Below are 16,106 nucleotides of genomic sequence, written 5' to 3' on the forward strand. Positions count from 1 at the left end.
ATTATTATTATATTACATTATTTTGGCATGTGCATCAGCAGCTGACCCTGGAACACTCACCTCCCCTCTTGGACTGAACACTGCCCAGTTGCTAGCCCTGGAGGGAGCGCATCCCAGACTTCACCCAGGGCCCTTCCCCCCCACCCACACACACACCCACAATCCCCTCCCCCTCCAATAATAGCTTCAGCGAGTCCACTTCTAGCGGACCCCTCGTGCTGAGGCTGCTCACCCACTGGCTGGGCCTTTGACATCAGCACTGACAAGAACTAATCAGGGCTGGGGCGCCTGGCTGGCCCACTCACAAGAGCGTGGGATTCTTGATCTCCGGGTTGTGAGTTCGAGCCACACATTAGGTTATAGAGACTACTTACTTACATAAACAAGTAAACTTAAAAATAAAGCACCAATCAGGGCTGTGACAGCCTCCCCAGCTTGGGGCCCACCCAGAGGGTCCCCACTGCGCCCCCTCCCCACCCCCAGCTTTCTTCAGATGCCTAGCTCAACTGCCTTCCTCAGACAGTGCTTTTTCCCCTGGTCATGTTCATTTATCACCCTGTTTAATTTTCTCCATGATACTTACTGAAATCTAAAATTTCCCTATCTATTCAATTACCTCTTTGCATATTTATTGTTGGTCCCTGTCCAGAAGAATTTATGCTCAAACATAAAAAAGCTACCTCCCTCGCACCTGGCGGTTGGCACATAGTAGCTTCTCAATAAATAAACTGTTGAATAAGGGAAGGCTGACATGCCAACATCAGCAACAGTTCTGGGGGCAAGGCAGGATGGTTATTCTATGAATTCACAACCCCCAAAAGAACCAGTTTTCCAATAAGTTTTTAAGTTACTGCCTCGATACAACTATTGTTAAGACGTTAGAGCCATTAGAGCAATCGGTGTGGACACAGGAGGGGGTCTGCTTCCCACAGATTGAACCAGAAGCGGTCAGACTATGAGAAAGTGGCCAAGGAGAACGTACTTTTCCATTTGTGCATTTCCCCACCAAATAACAGCCTAGACCCTGGCCTTCTCCCCCTCCCGTCGGCCATGTAAATACGTCCTCCTCGGGCTGACCCAGGCTGGACTTCTGTCCACATACCCGGCCCTGGGAGGTCACCAAAGAGAAGAAGGGAGGGAGGAGCTCCATGTTTTTTTTCTGGCTTCGGCAGAGATGGAAAAGGAAATTTCTGGGGGGGCCTGGGTGGCTCAGTCGGTTAAACCTCCGACTTTGGCTCAGCTCATGATCTCGCAGTTTGTGGGTTCGATCCCTGCTTCAGGCTCTCTGCAGACAGCTCAGAGCCCGGAGCCTGCTTCGGATTCTGGGTCTCCCTCTCTCTCTCTGTCCCTCCCCTGCTCGCACTCTGTCTTTCTGTCTCTCGAAATAAATAAACACTAAAAAAAAATTTTTCTTAAAGAAAGGGAAGTTTCTCTGCCCTGACCACCTAATGTGTCCCAGGTTCTCTGGTTTTTAGCCCCACAGCAATTATAATCCCCATTGTACAGATGAGAAAAGCAAGCTCAGAGAGGCCCCGTGATTTATTGAAAGCACCCAGCAAAGGACAGAAGGGGCTCAGGGCCACCTGGTGTCCCAAAGTTTCATCACACTGATGCGACAGGGCTGGTCATGGGGTGGGTTAGATCTCCCTTCTTGCTACGTGATTGTATTCATTTCCTATCTCTGCCGGAACAATGACCACAAATTGAAAAATTGAATGGCTTCAAACCACTCAGTTGTGTTACTTGATAGTTCTGCAGGTCAGGAGTCCTAAAATAAAGGTGTCCGGGTTCCCGTGGGAGTTTCTAGGAGAGAATCTGTCTTTGCCTTTTTCTTATAAGGACCCTGTGACGACACTGGCCCCACCAGATAAACCAGGATAATTTCCCATCTCAAAATCCTTTATCTCACCCACAAAATCCTCTTTGCCACAAGGGAATATAGTCACACGTTCCTGGGATTGAGATGCGCATGCCTTTGGAGGACCATTATTCCATCTGCCACAATGACTTTGAACGTCCAGCAGCCTCAGTCCCCATCATGGAGGGGAGGGCAAATACTGGTCCTATAATATGAGAAAAAGTATCTGCGCCGAAGATAGAGTTGGACAAAGTGCTGACGTGCAGGTGAGAGGGGGCGCCTCGTGGGGTGCTCACATGGTGTGCCCAACGGGCCAGGCGCTGTTCCAAGCTCTCGCTATGGTTAACTCACTGAACTATCAGAACAGCTCTATCACGTCGGCACTGCTTTTTTATCCCATTTTACAGATGAGGAAACTGAGGTGCAAAGCAGCCAAGAAACATGCCCACCCTGGCTGATAAGTGGGTGGGGCTGGGCTTCTGACAACTCGGCTTCCATTTCTTCAGGGCTTACGATGTGCCAGGCTGTGGGCTGTGCTAAGTCCTCTGAGTGCATTGTCTTACCTACTCCTCCCACAGTCCTGGGTACTGAGAACACCCCCTTTCATAGTCATGAGATAAGAAGAAGAAGGAGAAGGAGGAGGAGGAGGAGGAGGAGGAGGAGGAGGAGGAGGAGAAGCAGCAAGACAAAATTGAACTCCCGGACTTAAAAACCCAGGCTGTTACTGGGGCCCCCCGGGTGGCTCAGATGGTTAAGTATCGGACTTCACCTCAGGTCACGATCTCACGGTTTGTGAGCTCGAGCCCCATATCAGGCTCTGCGCTGACAGCTCGGAGCCTGGAGCCTGCTTCCGATTCTGTGTGTCTCTCTCCCTGCCCCTCCCCTGCTCACACTCTGCCTCTCTCAAAATTAAACATTAAAAAATATATACTAAAAAAAAAAAAATCCAGGGGCACCTGAGTGGCTCAAGTCATGATCTCACAGTTCTGAGTTCAAGCCCTGCATCAGGCTCTGTGCTGATCGGAGCCTGCTTCCGATTCTGTATCTCCCTCTCTCTCTGCTCCTCCCCAGCTCATGTTCTGTCTCTCTCTCTCTCAAAAATAAAAACATTAAAAAAAAAAATCCAGACTGTTACCACCACAGTCCCCTGCTTGGTGAGGGGGGGTTGCCAAGCCTCTCGACAGGTCTGCAGAGCCCTTGGAGCCTGCTTTGCCCTTGAGCGGTGGTCCAGGATGGGGGAGGCAGCATCAATAATGTATGACATCCGCCAGATAAAGCGCGTCCGTAAACGCTGCTGGCAGAAGCTCATCAATGGTGCAAGGGGGTTTCAGGTTTCCCAACTCGGAGGAAGGCAGTTCCTGCCTCGCCTTGGGCCAGCATAGAGAGGTGACTGCAAAGGTTACATTTATCTCCAGAGACAGCCCCCCAATGCAGGTGCCTGGGCCGGGAGTGCCACCGTGACATGTAAGCAGCATCCCCGCCACCCACCCCCGCGCCCTCCTCCCACCCAAGCTCAACTGAGCCCAGCTCAGGGCTGTGTCGGTTCCCCACACTAGGTCCTACGCCACCTCTCCCATTGATTTAGATCTTGTTGACTTCAGCTCCGTGGTTCTGGACTTCAGAGCCCTTGGGGGGCTAGAACTGGGCTGTCTGGACTTTCAGAATGAGGGTCCTAAACCAGAGCTACCTTCATCCATTCGTTCATTCCTACATTTGCTCGCTCACCAAAAATACACTGGGCACCCACTTGGGGACAGACCCTGCTTTAGGCACCGGCGAGGAATGGCACCCAAGATGGAGACCTCTGCTTAGAGAACATTCCGGGGACAAATTACACAGCGTAAGGGGCTTCGTGCCAATTTCCACATGTGGCATTCAGAAACAGGGATGGGGGCGTCCCCATCCAACGTCACAGTTTGTGAGTCACCGAGCTGGTTACTTTTTCTTTTAAAGGTTACTGGCTTGAAACCCCTGAGATGGACGACAGCCAAGTTTAGAAATCAAAAAGGTGCCTTAAGTATAAACCTCGGGAGGGAATTGCACCTGAAGGGGAAATCTGAATTTAGCACGACTCCTGGCACATAGTAGGTGCTCACGAAAATATTTGCAGAAGGAAGGAGCCAAGGGAGGGAAGGAAGGAAGGAGGAGGCTTCATTTCGGGGGGTGATCATGTTTCCTGCTGAAAGAGACAGCGAAGCTGACAGTTTTATTGTTCAATTGTTTCGTATGGATTTTGAATAAAAAATAAATTGGCTTCTCTTAAAGAAGACGATCCTGAAAGCCTGGGAGACTGGTGGTGAATCATGCATGAATGCCCTTGGCTTTGGCAGTGGGAACTCCCTGTCTGCAGCCAGGACGTCTTAGAGCTCAGTGGGGGTGGGAATGACCCCCTCAGTGCCCTCCCCCAGGCCTGGCCCTGGGGTCCCAGGGCAGGAAGGCAGCGCCGCAGAGTAGCTCCTCTACCCTCTTGCTGCTCACTGTTTACACATAACTGCCCTGAGTGGGGGATCCCTGTTAGGTTCATGGTCCCTCTGTCTGCAGGATCTGCCCTGAGACCTGGCACCCTCTGCCTCCCGCTCACTCTGGGAACTTGGGCGAGTCTCCTCCTCATCTGTAAAATGGGTCTAAGAAAACCTTCCCTCCCAGGACTGCTGTGAGGCTTAAGTGAGATGTATGCGGCACGTGCCACACAGAGCCTGCCTCAAATTGAGCGCGATCACTGTCCAAAGCAGGGAGTTAAATGGTTCTCAAGGCTATGAAGGTGACCTTCTCCACCAAGGAGAGAATAAGAGGGATAAATGGTTACTAAACAAAATTCAACAGAGTACATTTCAAGTTCTAATAGGCTTTATTTGGTGATTCATGAATAGGGTGGCCTCCCATCCAGCAGGTAGAAAGGAGCCCTGCAGAGCAGTGTGGGAGGACAGACGTTAGCAGGCAGAAGGACGTGGGGCAAAGAAGTTATTCTAGAAAAGCTCAAGCAAGGTCACTTTCTTGTGGGAGACCCCTGGGGTCCATCAGGCAGGTTGCCCACTAGTGCTGACTTGGAAATTCCAGAATAACAGGTTAGGGACATATTCCCAGGAGAGGCTGAAATAGCAGTTGGTTTAGGTATCCAGTCTTGATTTGGTGATGGGGGTTTAGCACAAGGGACTCCATTTTGAGCCCAGTGTCTCTATTTTAACACAATAAAGACATGGAACTTCGAGCATGCCCAGAGAGACTGGTTCCACTCGAAACTGGGCAGAGGGAAGGCTTTCCCATTAAGACCCATTTGTCTTTTTTGAGGGAGGGGGGTCAAAAGTAAGCCCTAAGAGGGGCGCCTGGGTGGCTCAGTCAGTTGAGCGTCCGACTTTGGCTCAGGTCATGATCTCATGGTTTGTGGTTTTGAGCCCCGCATCAGGCTCTGTGCTGACAGCCAGCTCAGAGCCTGGAGCCTGCTTCAGATTCTGTATCTCCCTCCCTCTGATCCTCCCCTGCTCATGCTGTCTTTCTTACTCTCTCAGAAATTTAAAAAAAAAAAAAAAAAAAAAAAAAGTAAGCCCTAAGAAAGGGCAAAGGGTAGAAGGAGAAACCCAGGAATCTGTCAGGACTCTTTCCATTGTAGTTGAAAGAAAGCAACTGAACGGTTTGGCTGATGAAGGAAAATGTGTTGGCTCATGTAACTCTGAAGTCTAGCTTCAAGCATGGCTGTATCCAGATACCAAAGGATGGTGTCAGGAAACTATTTCAGCACTGCTGTCACATTCTGGCAACTTCTCCACTCTAAATGTGGCTACAATATACTTTCTCTCCACCTGATGAGCAGCCCCAATGGAAAGAGAACCTCTTTTCCCATAGGTCCAGCCAAAGTCCCAGAACCAGCTCTCATTGGCCTGCCTCAGGTCACATGCCCGTCCCTGCACCTATCACTGCGGCCAGCATGGCTGGCATGCACTAACTGGTTGAGTAGGGGTCACTCTCAACTCATGAGTCTAGAAATCGCCTCAGCCCCACCTGAACCAGCAGGATTTAGAGTGAAAAGGGCGAGTTCCCAAAGGAAGATCAGGGTGCCATTCCAGAAGAGGAAGAAATGACTGCTGGGCAGCAACAATGGAAGAAGTCTCCGTGGGGCTGCAGCTCGGAGGGTTTGCTTGGCCCTGACTCACTGTCACCACTACCTGCTTTCATTTCCGTCTCCAGCTCCGTGTAACACCAGACTCAGAGCCAGGGGACCCCAGCGTCTTGCCCACCTCCCATCCACCTGTGGAGGAGACGTTCATCAGCCCCCCACTCTGTCGTCTACCCGATACGACACCCTCACCCACTCCCAAGGGAGGAGTGGCCCCCTGTGAGAGAATAGAAAACATATGTATTGGTCTTGGGGCGCCTGGGTGGCTCAGTTGGTTAAGCGTCCAACCTCAGCACAGGTCTTGATCTCACAGTTCATTGGTTCAAACCCTGCATCAGGCTCTACACTCATGGTGGGAACCTTGCTTGGGATTCTCTCTGTCTCTATCTCTCTCCCTGCCCCTTCCCCACTTGCTCTCTCTCTCTCTCTCAAAAAAAAAAAAAGAAAGAACTAAACATTTTAGAAAAAGAAAGAAAAGAAAATATATATACTGTTCTCTGCCCCTGGCTCCTGACACAGAAGTCTTAAAACCCTTGGAATGTCCTGTGACAAAAGACAATAAAGATGTCCTTTGTTATGTTAATGAGGTGGCTTTGGGACCTCATCTAAGGATGGAGATTGACTGCCAGGAGAATCAACCATGTGATTAGGGGGCTGGAACTTCCTGTCACAGCCCCTGGCTTCCTGGGAGCTGAGAGGGGGCTGGAGGTTGAATCAACGATGAACCGATGAACCAATGGCCAATGATTAATCAGTCGTGGCCATTGGTGCCCGTGTGGGGATTTGGGGATCCCGGCACTCCTGTGGGGGACAAGGACGGGCCGCACCCTTTCCCCACACCTGGCTCTATGCATCCTTCCTTCTGACCATCCCTCAATTATTCTAGCCTTTTATAACAAACCCTTAACCTGTGGGATCCGATGCTGTCTCCAAATAGTGTCAGAACTGAGTATTTGTAAGTCACCCAAATGGTGTCCCAAGAATTGCTTGTTGGGAGGGTGGGCCCCCCCCCCCACCCCATGCACACACTGAACTTGGTGCTCAGAACCTATCCCAGCCTCCGGTGACCTAAGAATTAGTTCAGGTGCTCCAAGACCCCAGAAAACAGACTGACACAGAGGCAGCTCCTCGTCAGTACTTCTGCTTTTTTCCATCTGCTACTGGAAACGTCCTCATGCAATTATAGAAATTCTTCTGACAGGCTCACGTATCCATCTCCGGGACGCTAGTTGATGGAACGAATAAGCCCAGGACTGCAGCGGCTCACTGTAAGCAGAGTGTTTTTCTTCTCCCAGATGTAAGAGCCCGAGGGGGCGCCCCTGGTCAGCGGTGACGCCCTCCTCAGGGACTCAGCCCAGCCTCCTATTCTGTGACGCCACCCTCCCTAGGTCCCCAGACCCTTTGGCACCCCGCTGGATGGGGAGCTCAACCTGCGTCCCAGAGGCCCCAGCCCAGAGTGACCGCACACAGGGTCACTCACGTTCCATTGGTGACTCTAGTCACAAGACCTCGCCTGGGAGTGCAGGAGACTGGTAAACGGGGCAGCTGCTATGACAGTCCCCACGCTGGGGACACACGTTTCTGAGGGTGTCCGGCCATCTCTGCCCCAGCACAATCTTACCATTTTATCACCAACCACAGGCAAATTGCTTTTAAAGTTGACTTACACTGTGTGTATTAACACTCATGCTTCAGTTCCTCAGTTACGATCACCGTGTGAACCGAGAACGTGCGGCCTTGCAGTGACCCAGGACACTGCCAAGTCCCACGTGGCCGGGAGCCTGGGGTTCGCAGCGTCTGGATCCCGGGGCAGGCCCCCAGGACAGGATTCCCCCAGGGCAGCTGGGTCACAAGCGATGTGGATCTTACATGGCACACGGAGGAGTCAGTGTCCAAACTGTCCCTTTAAAACCCCCCAAACGCAGTCTCCTCCTTAGAAAGTCTGGTAGAAAGAGGCGTTTTGAGGGCACTTACACAGACCTCACTGCAAGTGAGCAAGAGCGTGTCCCTGTGCGACATTCCCGCGGTGCCAAGCGCCCCACCGGCGTCCCCAGGATGTGTGGGGGCAATGCAGATCCGGGTCTGTGTCTCACCAGGCTCTGGATGGCCACGTAGCCCCGCAGCTGGAGGACGCAGGGACTAGGAAGCCACTGTATGGGTTCCTGGATCCACCCCCTATTCCGTCTGAGACCTTGAACATGTTACTAGGCCATGCAAGTGCCTCATCTGCACCACCGGGTTAACAGTATCCCCCACCTCCTAAGCGTGTTGTGATCACCTGATGCCTTTGAAGGGCTTGACCCAGTGCCTGGCACGCAGAGCCATCCAGTCAACAGTTACCTGTTACTGAGTTTTCAGCTTCTGGAAAAGTCAAGTCTACTGATGTACTTATTCCCGGGCTTTGGGACACGTTGGTGCAGGATCTATCAAAGGGCGTGCCTTCGGGGAGCACTGGGAAGACTGGGTTTTGAAGTCCTGGAGGGAGAAAGGCCAGGGAGCCTTCCTCCTCCTCCGAGGAGGAGTCCCAACACCCAGTAGTGGGGACAGCGATGGGCCGCAGTGATGTCAGGACCAGCCTTTGCATGAGGACAGGGCAGGGACAGTGCCGTGTGCAGAAAACCATGTGACACAGTCACCAGCGCCAGCCCCTCTGGCCACACACATGTGTGCAGAAGTGTGCACACACGCGCGTGCACACACACACGTACCAGTTCCATTTCTGGGAAACTTTCCCACTGGAACCCACTGGCTTCGTAGACAAATACTTACAAGTAGGGAAGCTGGAAACAACCCAGAAATCCAACGATAGGGGACCCATCATGCAAGAAACGGGAAGCCACAGCATCAAGCTCCCGTTAAAAACGATGAGACGGGTCGCTATTTATTGAGAGGGGGAAACATTTCTGATCCAGCCTTTAGTGGTAAAATCAGACGGAAACAGCTTTCCCGGTTAAGAAAGCACACAGCCTCTGCCACGTAGCAAGAACTATAACAAGGGCTTTACATATATTGATTCATTTTCACCCCCACACCAACCCGAGACCTGGAAACCGCAAGGGGATCGTGCCCATAAACGGAAAGCAGAGTCTGGGTCCCCAATGGCATCTCTGAGCTGTGCACTAGCCCTGGGTCACCTCCATGGTGTGCCTGTTACAGCAAACAAACCCCACTCTCCTGGAGCCCAGCATTAGCGGGGCTTCCTGCTCTTTGCAGCCAGACGCCAATACACTTTGTAAATGGCAAGGTGGGCGTCTCACCACGTTCTACAGGCGTCTGATCTCTGCTTGCTGCCTCGCACCAACACCATCTTGACCATTGCTATAGCTCCAGCTCTGTCTGCTGCCCCTGCTCCCTGCCCCCTCCCCCAGGGGAGACCCCGGACCCTGGGGAAGCCAGCATGCTCCCAGGGCCATTCCTTCCTGAGCTCATGGCTCAGTCAGGTTCATGGCCAGAAAGACACCCTGCGTCTCTTCTGCTCATTGCAATGCGGTCACGTCAAAGCAGCCCACAGGACCTGAATGCAATTTTCTCATTGAATTATGCTAAATCCTTCAGGGAAGGTGGCGAAATTATTTAAAACCTATAAAAACTAAAGCAACATTCTGGCTCTATATTTCAACTTTCTGATCATTATTTAGAGTTAACCTTTTCTGCTGCTAAATCACAAACCCATTTTGCCCTATACCAGGCAGCATCGGCCATAAGGCACAGGGAAGGAAAAAAAATATTCCGGCACAGAGTATGCGTGGTGATTGCCTCTTGGGCTCAGGGAGATAATAGAAATCGAGGTGGCATTTTGCTCTTAGAAATCAGAAGTATCGGGAGGTGATTCATTGAAGCAGCAGAAAAATGAATTGTAGCTGCGTTGTTATAAATATTAGAGCAATAGATTAGGGCTGAGGTGTGTTTCCGCAGAGTAACGCACTGACTGGCAAGATGAGAATTCACAGAGCAGGCAGACGAGGCACCGAATCCTGTGCCTGGGGTCTCAGGAAATTATTTATTTCCTCTGCGCCTCAATCCTCCCATATATAAAATGACAAATACATATATATACACACACACATATATAACTCATTCAATTAGGAAGTGAGTCCTATTTTTTATTGCTGTTTTTTAAGTGGACAAAACGAAGCACAGAGACGTCCGGTGACTTACAATCAGAAGCAGCAAAGCTAAGGTTGGGTTTCAAGTGGGTGGCTGCAGGGACGACACTGCCCTGCAAAGTAAATAAGACGATGAATATATATTGCTTAAGACAGTGCTTGGGAGATAGCAGGTGCTCAATAAGTGCTGGATGAATAACTTGTATAGTTTTGTATTCATAATCAAATATGTATAGTTTGCATAAATAAGTTGTGCCAATACCCTTATCAACAGACCAATCGAATTCCCATTTATCATTTTTCCAGAGCATGTACCACAAAACCCCATGGTCAGTTGGATGCCCCCCTGTTTGATGCTCTTACAGCCCCTGGTGTTTTCCCTTCATGGTATTTCCATGCAATTGATCATTCATGTGATTAGCTGGTCCATATGCAACTTCGGGCCCAGCCCCGTGGGCTGCACAATCACACGACTTGGTGGCCCGTGCCCACATCGCCAGCGCAAGCACGGCACCCGTTGTGAAGTATTCATTCAGTCAGCAATGTCGATTGTGTTTTTACCACGTGCTGGCTAGCGTTCCGGGCACTGAAATCAAAGCCCCCGCCCTCTGGATTCCAGCGAGGGCATCCAGACAGTAAGGGTATAAGCGTACAAGCAAGGACTCGGTACATCAGAGCTGCCTTAGTCTGTCTGTCTGGGCTGCTACCAGAAAACATCGTCGACTTAGCGGCTTAAAAAACAAAACATTTATTTCTCATGGTTCTGGGGGCTGGGACGTCCAAGATCAAGGTACCTGGCAGATCTGGTGTCAAATGACACCCCTCTGCCTGGTTTGCAGATGATCATTTTCTCAGTGCATGAGACAGAGCGCTCCAGTGTCTCTTCCTCCTATTATAAGGGCATTAATCCCATCATCAGGATCCCCCACCCTCGTGGCCTACTTACTTCCCAAAGGCCTCACCTCTTAATACCATCACATTGGAGGCTGATGTTTCAACACATAAATCCGTGGGGACTGACGTTCAGTTATAACAAGGGGCGTAAGTGTGGGGAGAATGACATGGCGAGGGAAGCTGGGGTGGGGACAGGGCATGAATGCAGGCAGTGCTCGGAGAGGTTCTCTGCCAGTCAGGAGGCCTGATGGAGCAGATGGATGGGACGGGTCACAAAAATATCTGCAGAAAGAGCTTCTCAGGCCCCGGGGCACACGGCACCTGCAAAGGCCCTGAGGCAGAAATGTGTTTCGAGCGTCCAAGGTTGGCATGGCTAGAATGGAGTAGGTCGGCTCGAGGAGTGAAGGAGAGGAGGTCAGAGGGCACGCACGGGGCAGCTAACAGATGGGTGGTCCTGTGAAATAACTGAAAGGAGAGAGAGACAGCACCCGCGTCGTTCTTCTCCATCACACAAACATCAAGTGAGCAACACAACCCCCCACCCCCACCCCCCGGCTGGCCAGCTCGGGAAACTGACAAGCTCTGAGCGACAAGTGCAAAATCTCCGAGTCTCCAGTCGAAAGAGGAGGGAAGGGGCCCGGCCACAGTCTCCCAGTATCCAAAGGGCTGTCACTACAGGGGTTTGGGGCCATTCCGGTGGCCAGGCTGGCACCAGGGGTTCATTCTTTCATGAAGGCAGAAGAAAGGGACAAAACTTCCAACACTCTGGTAGCCAGATCTCTTCTCCTGAAAAAATGCGGTAGACATACTTCCCTCTTTTCCTCCAGCAAAGCATGAGTGACATCTCTGGGTCTGGAACGTATGACAAACCCAAGAGACTGCAAGGTGGAGGCGAGAAGGCAGAGCAGTCAGGCGACTTGGGGCTCAAGGGAAAACACGAGAGTGAGTGGGTCCGCAGGGTTTTCCTTTCCCCCGACAGACCTCAGCCTTGGAAGCGGAGAAAGTGGCGATCGGGGAAGCCAACCGTCATGGACAAAACTACCAGTGACAAAAGCCTGATCCATGGCGCTGAAGGATGAGGAAGGGGGCGGCCAAGCGCAACAGGAAACTTCGAGGCAGTGACCCCACTATGCAGAACAGAAACCCGGGGCCCCACCATCACCCATACCCACAAAGGGAGAGCCTGTCTTCTCATGCTTCTGAGGCTGCGACGGGGCACCCCATGCCTCACACTGGGGTGACATCGGAGGAGTGAGACCAGGGGATAAACAAGCTGCCAGGTGGACCTCAGCAGTCCGTTGATTTTCTGAAACATCATTGTGGAAAGTGAAGGCACAGCATTTATGCCTAAATTCAACTCGTTACCATAAAAGTAAGGCAACAGAACAAAAAACAACATCTCTGATCCTCAATGGCAGAAAGAGCCCAGGGATCCCAAGCAGGCAGGTGGCCAGGGGGATTGTTTCAGGGATGCGTGTGCCAGTCACACCATCTGGACACAGGCCAAGGACTTTCATTCCAACTGTCAGACAAGAGTCGGTCTGAGATGAACAAACACAGAAAAAGCAGAGCCCAGTGATGAAGACAGACTGAATCCAAATGACATCCTTTTGAGGACCTGGATCAAGCCATACCTGAAGCCATTATTTGTCTCTTCTGTTGCCTGAGCCAACAAACCCCCTTTACATTTAAGCTGCTTTGGTTTGTTTTCTGCTCCTGGCAGCCAAGAGTCTTAAATGACAGAAATGGGATGCTGTCATGAGCAACTCGCTCCCTGTAGGTGTGCAAGCAGAGGTGGAATGGTAGCCCGTGTAGGACGTGATGGCAGATTCCAGTCTTAGCAGGAGGTGGAGCAACAGATTCCCTCTGCGGTGCATTCTGATTCTCAGAGACAACCTTCCAGGACCTTCTTGGTGAGGTTTTAGGCCTCTTCATTAAATAGTTAGGCAGAGGCCCACCGGCTGACCCACCAGCTGCCTGAAGATGGCATGAGCAGCCACCACAGCCCAGAACAGCCAACCTACCCAACGGACTCATAGACTCAGGAGGAACCGTAATGGGTTGTTGTTTTAAGTCACTAGCTTTGTGTTGGTTTGTTGCCCGGCATTACGATGACGTACGTAACTGGCAGAGGGCATAATGTCTGGACAAGGACATGGGGGTAAATAAGGCGACTGGCAAGTGAAGGGATGGCTCTAATTCTGTTCCTACCATATCTCTCAGAGAAGGTCTCCCAAAGGGTTAGGAGAACGTTGGCCCCAAGTGCTCGGGGCTGGTGGAAAGCTCTGCGGATACCGAGTTCAGTTTTGGAAGATTTCCCCGCTTGTTACCCACAAGCCCCCAGGTTTGGCTGGTAGGAGAACAGATGAGGAAGGCTCGGGGGAATGTGACGTACGAGGACAGTTCAGACATTATCCCATCTAATCCTGGCAGCAACCCGAGGTGGTGGACGTTTTGTCCCCATTGAACAGATGGGGAAACTGAGGCTCAGAAGGAGGTAGTGCTTGTCTGGAGTCACACAGCTGGTGAGGGGAAAGGAGGGCATTGGCCAGTCCAGATCGGTCAGCCTGCACGGCCCAGGCTGCTTCCACCATGCAGGCCCCCGAGAGTGGGGGTCCACACAGCCCCAGCCTGTCCCCTCTCCACACCACCTCCCGGCGTCCAGCCTCACTCTTCCTTGCCCTCGTTGATCTGCTTAGTGTTCGGCCTTTTGACCATCCCCCTTTGTTTAAAATCTCTTCAGCAGATGGAAGGAAACTTGGCAATTACCTCTGCATGCAGCTTTAAGTACACATATTGGCCAATCTTTACAGATTTAATTGTCTATAAAATTACTCTGTGTGCAATTCCCGTATGGATCGTGGGCGCCTTGTCTGCTTCCGACCAGGTGCCCTCTCCCAGGCTGGGGCACAGCCACTCATCAGGGGTCTCAGCTCCTTCATCTGCGAACGGGACAGAGCAATGCAAATAAAACTCAGTACTGTGCCCTGCACGCTGTGACAGCTGCTATTTTAAGATCTTAACCCATGCTTTTCCCACCTCAGTTATGGAGCCGTTTGCCTCCCCTCTGCATTCCTCATCGCTGCTATTTAGTCATACACTTATTGACTCAGGGGACGGGGGCTCCAAGGCAGGAACGAGATGCAAGAAACGAGCAAGGCTTTAAAGGCTCAAAACACCGAGCTCTGCTGAATCCAAGCAGTAAGGTTCACACCATAGGGAGCAGACTGGGAAAAGAATAAATGAAGTGACAGGGTGTTAGCAGGCTAATGGAAGACCCACCCGAGCTCGCCAAAATCTCAGCACGATTTCAGTGGCTCACGTGGTGGACAGAGCCAGAGAGAGAGCTGCTCCAGAGGGTCCACGTCGCCTCTCACGGTCCACCCGCCCTCCCTGCCTTCAACGGGGTTGGATCCTTCCGTGGAGGCAAGGTGGCTGCCGGAGGCTTCCAGGGCCTTCCTCTCACAAAGGGGGCCCTCTCAGAACCCTCCAGCCGACGTCTTCTCTCATCTCCTTGGTCCAAAATGGGCCACACGTCCTTCGCGGTACCAATCCCTGGAGGAATGGCTCGTGCAGATTGGGTACATCCATTAAGAGTTCATCCCCGGGCTGTGGGTCTCTCCCGTCCAATCACGGAGGGGCTCCTGGGGGTAAAGTGGAGCTTCTTAGTGAAGTATTCAAGGCAAAAAGTTTATGCCCCGGTGCATAGACTAGAAAGAAAACAGATGAAGAGCTTACTAAAAACTATATGACCCATATTAAACTACCCCTACTCTAAAGTGGGGTATGCTTTATTCATTCAACAATTATTTATAGGGAAGTTCCTCTGGGGCTCTCACAGTCAAGGCAGTTGTCACTGTCTCTTGCAGAATATGACACCCAGAAGGCAACACAGCTCCCCAGGAGGTCTGACCAGCACAGAGCACTGGGGACCTGGCACCTCTGATAATCGTAACAATAAGTAGCTAACATTTATCAGGGTGTTACTGGCTGCCAACCACTTCATGTATTAACTTGTTCGATCCACGTAAGAGCCCTCTGAAAGTAAGTTCTGTTAACTATCCCCATTTTACAGAAGATGAAACAGAGGCACAGAGGGTAGAAGTGACTTGCCCAAGATCACACAGCTAATCAGCAGAAGACCAGGATTTGTGTCCAAGTAGGTTTGTTCAAGCTTATATGCTCTACTGCCTTGCCTTCTGTGTCGTCATGGAAGTTCACAGAGGGCTCTTGACAGGAGTCATTCATTGACTTGGCAAATGCTAATTGACTGTGCTATGCCAGACAATCTACGAGATATTTAAAATTCATTCATCCGTGTCTTCAACAAGTACTTTTTGAATGCTTACCAAACACTGTATTTAGCTCCAGGAGACATAGTGGTAAATAGTCCTGACCTAACCCTCGCCTTCATGAAATGCACAACCTGCATTTTCTTGCTAGTAATGCTGAGCACACAGTCAGCTAAAGGCTCAGGTCTGTCACGTGCAGTTGTCCAGTATGCACACTGCACAGTGGCACCCAACAGACAGGGCGAATGACGGCTGAAAGCCACCTCTCCGTCACTTGACCAAATCCTCTGCGTTGTTACCTAGCTGAATCTGTCCCCAAAGACATCTTTTCTGTTAATCTCACAGTTTGTGGGTTCGAGCCCCGTGTCGGGCTCTGTGCTGACAGCTCAGAGCCTGGAGCCTGTTTCAGATTCTGTGTCTCCCTCTCTCTCTGATCCTCCCCTGCTCACACTGTCTCTCTCTCTCTCACACACACACAAAAACATTTTTTAAAAAATGTTTAAAAGTTGCCTTTGACATGTCAAGCCACGTGCTAGCAAGTGCCGCATCCACCCAGCAGGGGGCGCCCGCGCTAATTTCCACCAGAGCACTGGGTAGAACAGGACCCCGGAGAAACTGTTCCCACTCCCACCCTCCGTCTTGCAAGTCAGGGTTTTAACTGAGTGGGTCGCTTTGTTTCCAGAAGAGCTGCTGCTGAAATACCCCTTTGGTCCCACACCGATGGAAGGTGTTTGACTCGAGCCCAGGACTCAGGCAGGCCGCATTTCATGTGCAAAGAGCCCCTTCAGGAGGGTTTGCATCACGTCCCAGCACCCACCCACGAGCCTGGGGGGGGGGGGGGGGGG

At 51.4% G+C, this 16,106-nt stretch overlaps 1 long non-coding RNA gene across 2 annotated transcripts in view; it reads right to left on the reverse strand.

Moving 5' to 3' along the window:
* Positions 1-10,039: 10,039 nt before the first annotated feature.
* The window catches only part of LOC120249050, a 16,494-nt gene continuing 10,427 nt past the window's right edge, over positions 10,040-16,106 (reverse strand). For both annotated transcript variants that reach the window (XR_005532760.1, XR_005532759.1), the window contains 2 exons: positions 13,805-13,911; positions 10,040-10,188 (listed from right to left, as the gene is read on the reverse strand). This is a non-coding gene — a long non-coding RNA (uncharacterized LOC120249050). The remainder of the gene's footprint in view (positions 10,189-13,804; positions 13,912-16,106) is intronic.

This window comes from Hyaena hyaena, unplaced genomic scaffold (assembly GCF_003009895.1).
Source record: "Hyaena hyaena isolate Hyena2069 unplaced genomic scaffold, ASM300989v1 scaffold_624, whole genome shotgun sequence".
NCBI classification, from domain to species: Eukaryota; Metazoa; Chordata; class Mammalia; order Carnivora; family Hyaenidae; genus Hyaena; species Hyaena hyaena.